The sequence below is a fragment of the Halyomorpha halys genome, unplaced genomic scaffold (assembly GCF_000696795.3).
Source record: "Halyomorpha halys isolate HHAL.00 unplaced genomic scaffold, Hhal_1.1 Scaffold1848.1, whole genome shotgun sequence".
Lineage (NCBI taxonomy): Eukaryota > Metazoa > Arthropoda > Insecta > Hemiptera > Pentatomidae > Halyomorpha > Halyomorpha halys.
Window position 1 is genome coordinate 42,542 of NW_027106392.1, and position 7,908 is coordinate 50,449.

At 31.1% G+C, this 7,908-nt stretch overlaps 1 long non-coding RNA gene across 1 annotated transcript in view; it reads left to right on the plus strand.

Moving 5' to 3' along the window:
• The first annotated feature begins 3,484 nt into the window (after positions 1 to 3,484).
• Positions 3,485 to 7,908, plus strand: part of LOC106690734 (uncharacterized) — a 27,693-nt gene continuing 23,269 nt past the window's right edge. The window contains exon 1 of the long non-coding RNA XR_010842678.1: positions 3,485 to 3,585. This is a non-coding gene — a long non-coding RNA (uncharacterized lncRNA). The remainder of the gene's footprint in view (positions 3,586 to 7,908) is intronic.

The window sequence follows — 7,908 nt, forward strand, 5'->3', positions numbered from 1 at the left end:
AAATAAATGTTTTGAGACTATAATTTTGGATAGTGTTTTTGAATTATTTAGTAAAAGATTATTATATAATTATTATATTATATCCATATTTCATAGCTCAAGCAAAATTTCATTTTAATTATAGATAAGTATTTATTTTTTTTTAAAATGTTCTTTCAACCTCAAGAATCTAATCATAGCAAAAATATATATTATTAGGCATTATTTATTTTTAGAACTTTTGCTCTATTATGCAAGTGTGTGTGTGTGTGTTAATATACAAGGCAAGTATTGTATTTTGTATGCCTTTTATAAATACTATTTTATTAGTTAGAACGCAAATAGGATGCTGATAGTAAACGTTCTAAAAATAAAATAATGCATGTCCATGCTCAAATAACAATATAAAGGATGATATCTGATCCAACATGATCACTTCACTACGACCTCGAATGCTTTTATTATTGTCCTCAACAATGCAATTATCGGTTGAACTGTTTCATTTCTACATTTAAATAATATAGTACTTAAAACATTTAAATAATATAGTAGCTTCTTAATTACTTAATCCCAGACTGCGGATTTTTATACAATTTAATATTTTGTTTTAATGTATTTTTTTAAACAGCTGATTAACTATTTATTCGAATTAGTGTTGTCGATTGCAATCAGCCAAGTTTTATTTTTCATATTTGATAATAAATGCTTACAATTAATTGCATATTTGGATTATTCAAATAAAGTAAAAAAAAAAAAAAAATAAAAATGCAATATCGGACATGAAACTCTTAGTTAAAATCGTGTGTTCTTTTTCAATGAACAACAATAAATGAACGAAATCGCACTAACAGAGAGTTATATAGATAATTAAATGAGAAGAAACAAGATCCTTCCTCGGGGTCCTACGATGAAGTGTTCCCTATCTGTAGGCTGACATTCAAGGGTGATGAGGAACATAAACGTGGACAACCATATAGCGAAGAAATATCCCACAGGGGCAATCTCCAGCAAACTTAGGGTATTTATTAATTTTTCTAGATAATATAAATACGGAATTGCCTTGTCCACAGTACCTTGCGTTCATTATAAATCTTTATAAATTCTATAAAGGGAGAAAAATGCATAATAATAATAGTAATCTTTATTTATTCTGGGATAGATCCCTTTATAATAATATACAACCGTCAAAATTAAGCATTAGAAGTAAAGATTTTTTGTTTAAATTTATTTAATGTGATTTACAACTGTACACATAATAAATACATTAAGTAAATATGTTGTATGTTTCATTTAAACTTGAAAATCTTGGGAAGGAACCACCCATTGGTGGTACTTCAAACATTAATTTAAATTATAAGGTCCCGTGGCCATCTTCTTTTCAGACGCTTCAGAGGATTATCAGGGATTATTAAGGATGAAAGATTAAGAATTAATGGGTTAGGATGGTTAAGGAGTTTGGAATGAAAAGACCCATATCTGTTTTGGGCCAAATCTGCAACGAATGGGATGTTAAGGTCTTTGTGAATGAACTTAATTCCATATGTCCTAATTGGTCTGATTATCGTAGTGTATACTAATTTTTTGTAGGGAATGGGAAGTTTAGAGCGTTTGTCAAGTAAGTGTTGTAGCATTCGGAATCTATAAGCAGTTTCTTGTCGTTTCAGTCTTGTGTGTGGATTCCAAGTAATTCTCTTGTCAAGATGGAGTCCTAAGTATCCTAAGTATTTAGAAGTAAAGATGAAATTACAAAACAGAGATGAAATTACAAAACTTTTAAAAATAAAATAAAAATATGAATTTGAAAAGGTACAAATAAACAACAATAATTAACAGAATATATAAAAAAAATGATAGAACAAATAAAATAAAACCACATGTCATATCATAAAACATAAGATGACTTCTGATAATAAATAAAAAAAAAATCAAATAAAATTAAACTAAAAAATAATTAATGAAAAGATACAATTTCTGCTAATGTACATATTTACAATTATAAACGAAAATCTGAGACATAAAATATATAAAGCTTTTTCGAAACTTTCAATTGTTATTTTTCTGGAATTGGGTGGACAGAAGGTAGTCGAAGATACGGGATTTGAAGATTGGAAGGGTATTAGAACTACGAATAAAGGAGTGAATAGAATTCCATACGGAAGAGGAAAGATCTGCCAAAGGCTGTGGTGCGATGGCCAGTTACTTATAAGTCTGAAGGCCGTGAGCGGGTACTGAGAGAATACACTGCAGAATGAGGATTTAAATTGAAGGATATCAGAGATGTACGATGAACGGTGGGATTGAATAACTTGGAGGAAGGAAACAAGAAAATATTTGCGACGGAAGGAGGGGTAAAGCCACTTCAACTCTTCGTAAAACATCATTACAGAAGAAAGAAATAGTACAAAACTATGATGCCCGGTCTCAGTTTACATTTGATCACATAGCAGAATTTTCTGAAAGATTGGGTGATGTACATGGCTACCTATGTGTGAGAACTTAACGACATTCTGAGCTAAGCATTTCCTTTGAAGAATAGGCTAATTGCTAGTGGTAAAGCGCTGGAGTTGGTCATTTCAAAGAGACCTTATAAGCTTACAGGCGCGTAAGTGCGAAGTTCTTTCGGGATTCGGAAATATTCCAACAACTTAAAATTCAATATAAACTATGCACACCTGGTTGGAGTCCCAGGAGTCAAGTGGGACAAATATAAGCTGGTGAAAGTCTTTAAAGAAGAAGACTTCATGTACTTCGAAAAGGTTCATTTATTCGACACCGGCTCCGCGAGATAGGCTGTTATTGTAAGTTCCCTCAACCCAAGCAGATATTGATCTTTGATTCGACGGTATTCGAAAATAATTGACTCGATCGGGCAGGTGGAGTAGAAAGAGAAAAGATAATTATAAATTTCCGATATGCATTCCACGCGAGGCCTCTGGTTTGGATATCCAAGAACTATGCCAGACAGAACAAGAACCTTTCGAGAAGACTTTTTTAATATTAGGGCTGTTGCAGTATTAGCGGCGAATATTATGCTAGACTCCGTAGGTATCACCTTCATTAATCATCAGAATAGAGAAACATTAGATGAATGAAAATAATCAGTACTGTAACAGAATAATTCTGTTGAACAAAAGTAGAAATAAACAGATGAATGGTTAAATAAGAAGGGAAATTTATTTTAAATATGTTTTATATTAATTTTTTATTTATTTTATTTTATTTTTTGCTAAATTCCTCCATTGAGGACGTTAGACAGTGCCAGAGTGGGAATGTCAAGACTTATTTCTGGGGAGATACCATGAAATAAATATTGACCGATCCAGTCGGAAATCGAACCTGGAGTCTTAGAAATAAGCGTTCTGAGGCTCACGCCCTAAGGTACTCAGCTATTGGATCTTCTTATGTAAGATTGATTGGCATAATGTTTATTTTAGGAATCCAATATATTTTGCATGCAATTTTCTTCGAGATGTATCTAATAAAATCTTCTTTTTTTTTCAGAGTTTCTTCAATTTCGAGGATCATGGCATGGCAGCCTCCACTTTACCTCTATATTCCCCTTCTATTCCGACAGAAATCTTGAACCAGTTTTAGGAAATGTTAAAGGTAATAAAATGCGGATTAAATGTGTCGTTATGAAGGAAAAGTGTACAGTTGTGTCGCTAAATAAATTTGACAGGAGTGTTGTTATCTCATACTACAAGCAAAGAACGCTACAAGATTTTAGTTACCATACTAACAGCCTTGAATATTGATTTCTGTTATATTTCGTCCACATTGAATTGATATGACTAATTGTAGTTCGTGGGGTTGAGATATGTCCTATCTGTCAGGATCAAATTTACTTCAGTTAACACTATCAGGATTATGTTGGTGTTAATGTTGTTTTGGTATGGCACTGCATTGTTTTTTTCGTACCCTTCATGAAGGAATAATAACATAATTAGTAAATACTTAACCCAAGAAATGGAATATGTATACTACAGCGCATAAATGTTCTATTTCTTGCAAAATAGTGCAATGCCATGTACTGGCTCTTGTAAATGCATTAAGTTCGAGAAGGAAGAAATATCCTTCATTCTATTGAAAAGTGTTCGTCTGTATTTGAAATTAAGAAGCGATATTGAACACGAAAAATTAATTTCCTTCGTACTACGAATGATGAATAAACATTTCTTTTACATTCCTATACAATAAGGGAACAAAAAATAAAATAATATATAAATTAAAATATTACGGGGATTGTTCAGGGATACCAAAGATAATGGTTTTATACTTAATATTTTACGTCAATTTTGTTATTATTAAAATATTAAAAGGAAAAAAAAGTACAAAACATTTATTTCAATATGTAATAATAAAATTACAATACTACTATTAATTACAATGGTTCTAATTAATAATTATTATTACAATTATTAGCATTAATTTCACACCATCTTGGACATTGCCAGAAGTATTCACCTACCCAGAATAAAGACAAGAGTTAGGTTCCAATTGTAAACTATATTTAGAAACGTCAACAATACTCGCTGTGATGAGGAAAACTGTTTTCTGACCTTCCATTACATTTTCAAAGTCCCGACTAAGTCGATAGTACCGTTTGGGATGGAGCCATTGAGAGATATTACCACCGCATATACCTTTATGTGCTCAAGTCTATAAAGTTGCCGAAGTTCTTGGCTTAAATTGTGAAAGTTCCTGATCTTGTCCGATAATTTTTATTGATATTGTCATTGGTTGTGACAGCAACTGTTTCAATATCCATTCTATATAACACCGATGCTTGGTGAATAATCTTGGCCAGATTATTGTACCTAATAAGGTATTCTGTACTTGCTAATGCCTGACATCCAGATAGACTCAACTGCAGCCTTACAAATATGACAGCGGTTACCATTGTCTTCAACACATATACATTTCTTATAAGCGCTGGTGATAACTAGCTGATACTTAATGGCCTAGATGAATCCTTCCGTTTTCGGAAAATAAATGTCCTTTTTTATGCCACTTGATAGAAACATCCCGTTTTATTACTGATTCGGAAAAATATTGTTAAAAACGACAGTGTAATGATTTATTTTTATATTTTTCCAACTTTCAAACCGAACCTCTTCGGTACGGAACTCTTTATGATCCGATGAAATCAATTTCCAAGTCGTGAATGAATTGTTTGTCGACCTTATTGCTGGAGAATTACTTTGTAGAAAGCTATATCTTAGATTGTTTCATATTTTAAATTCTTGTTTAAAATTACGGAGTTGAGTTTTGGGGCTCCACTAAACCATCAAATTCCTCCAGAATCCAATCCTTACAGTCCAAAATCCTTCGTAAAATCCTTAATGCTCCTTACTTTGTCACAAATCAAGTCATCCATCAGGACCTCAATATTCCATATGTTGCCGATTTGGCCAGAACCAGATACCGTTCCTTCCATAATAAACTTCTCAACCACCCAAATCCACTTGTTTCTAACCTGGCTTCTCCTTCATTACCTAATAATCCTCCTAGGCGTCTGAAAAGAAGATGGCCTCGAGAACTTCTTCTCTAGAAATGTTATTGGAGTTCTATCAGTGGGTAGATTCTCCACATGTTTTTATCATGTTACTATGTCACCTACAGCAAATTTACTTGTTGTATATATGTGTATACAGTTGTAAATATCAATAAATAAATTATTAAAAAAAAAAAAATTGTTTAAAATTATCTTTATTATTTTTTCTTGAATTTGAATTCTTGAATTGAGAAGTTGGCCAAAACCTTAGAAGGAAAAACTTTATTAAAATACCAAGTTGTGCTGCCCAACTTCATTAGACTGCTAGTCACACAGCATACTTATTTTAGTCTAATCACACGATATTTATAATCTAACGATAAATAAGCCTAGGCAAGTATACAATAATTTTCTTTTCTTTTTTCTCTTTTTCATGATTTTTTTCCCTCCTTTTCTATCTTATCCCCTTTCTCTCTTTTTTTTCTTTTCCCCTTTCAAATTTTGGCTTCAACCCAATGTGTCTTTAACATAAAAATATATACAAAAATAATAGAGTAACAAATAAAATAAGAGTCAAAATCGCTTAGTCGTTTTATTGATTTATTGTTAATGAGCTTTAAATCTGCTTTATTCACTTATCTACTACAGTTCTTTCTCACTTCACTGAAATATAATTTTAAATTATCCATGTACAGAGCACGGGAGACTATGGTCCTATTTCTTTCAAGTTTGTAAATTATTCCAGAATCATTCAGTTAATCACCTTGAGGGTTTAATGCCAGACAAAATAATAACGGACTTAAAGAATATCCCTGAAATATTCCTTTATTAATTGGTATGCACTGCTTGGAATTAAAGTTCATAGGTAACTGCAGTTTCACTTTGCAAGTCGTTATTGGACGTTCTAATAGATCCTCAATTTTACGATCTACTTTGTATATATTCAATACTTCTATGAGTCATTCATGGGGTACTAAAACATACCCCATTTGCTAATCAATTCAGGTGATATAGGCGTTTCGGTTCTTCTTTGATATCTGGGATTTAACTATTTAATATTAATAATAGGATATTATTTAATAAGTGACTACATTATAAATATCTTAATAATAATTAATTTTAAAATTAATAACTAGTTACAATCATTATTATTCACAATCATTATCATGACTATAAATCAATTAATAATTACAACCCTCAGATTATAACAGTATCAGAATCAAAAAGTTCTTCTTCATCAGATGTGTTTCCAGAAAGTTTTGGAAGATTCAAAAATAGTTAGTCTTCTTTACGTCTTAGCTGCAAAAGTTTTTCATTTTAGTTTTTTAAAACTGGTATACCATGCCAAACAAATTGTGCCATTCCTTGATTCCTCAGTAGAAACATCTTACAGCTGAACAGAGAGAGGTGCTCATTAATACCAACGATGGGCATATTTTAAACATTTCTTTGTTATTTACTTTTATAATAAAAAAATTGATTGCGATTTCAATGGAATTGCATGTTTTTTATTAATTGTTCGTAATATTCTTCAGTTGATTTTAAGCTTCGATATCGACTTCCATAACAATCATAAATCAGAAAATTCTTTTGAATTTGTCTTAGAAATGTGTTCCCATCGAAATATCTAAAAATAAATAAATATTTGATAATTTAGTTTTGGCGCATATCTTTATGTAATATGATTTTTCATTTTATCCTCCATTTACCGGAAAACATGATGCTTACACATTTGGATATAATGTTATTCAATGACGGCTTAGAAGTATGTTTTTTGTACCCGACCTAGACATCCCATTCGTCCTTGAATATCGAAAAAGGCTATCCGACAGTTAGTATTATTTAAATAATGACGTGCAACGGTATTGAACAGTTTAGAGAGGAATTGAATAAATTTCAAATAAGATCTGAAGTGTCAGTTATATGACCAGAGCTTTCTTATATTCCAAGCGCACATAAAGATTGAGCGTGCAAATAAAATATATGAAATAATATCATAAATTATAACTTACGAATTAAAAAAAAAAGATATTACTTTGTTTCACAATTTGTAAATTGAAGTCCTAACTGAAATTGTTGCGAAAATAAGCATCTCTCCAGACTCAAAAAGTATCATAATTTATTTGATCACACAATTGATATTGCTCGACGTTTATTTATGTAGTGGTTAATCTTTTTTTTCATCCCTTAATCCTGTTAAGAACTACGTTTTTTGGTTTGTGTTAGTAGTTAGCATCGCCTGAAAATATACTTTTAAACTTATAGATCAGTTTAGTTATATAAAAAGGTTTTCCCTCAATCAATTTGAAAAATGTTAGTAAATGGAAATCGTTTGTTTTTTACCCAACTAAACTTTTAAATGTAAGAAATACAGATGGACATTTTAGAACAATACGTGAGACTTCTAGTTAAATTAATTTAACTAATTTTCATAT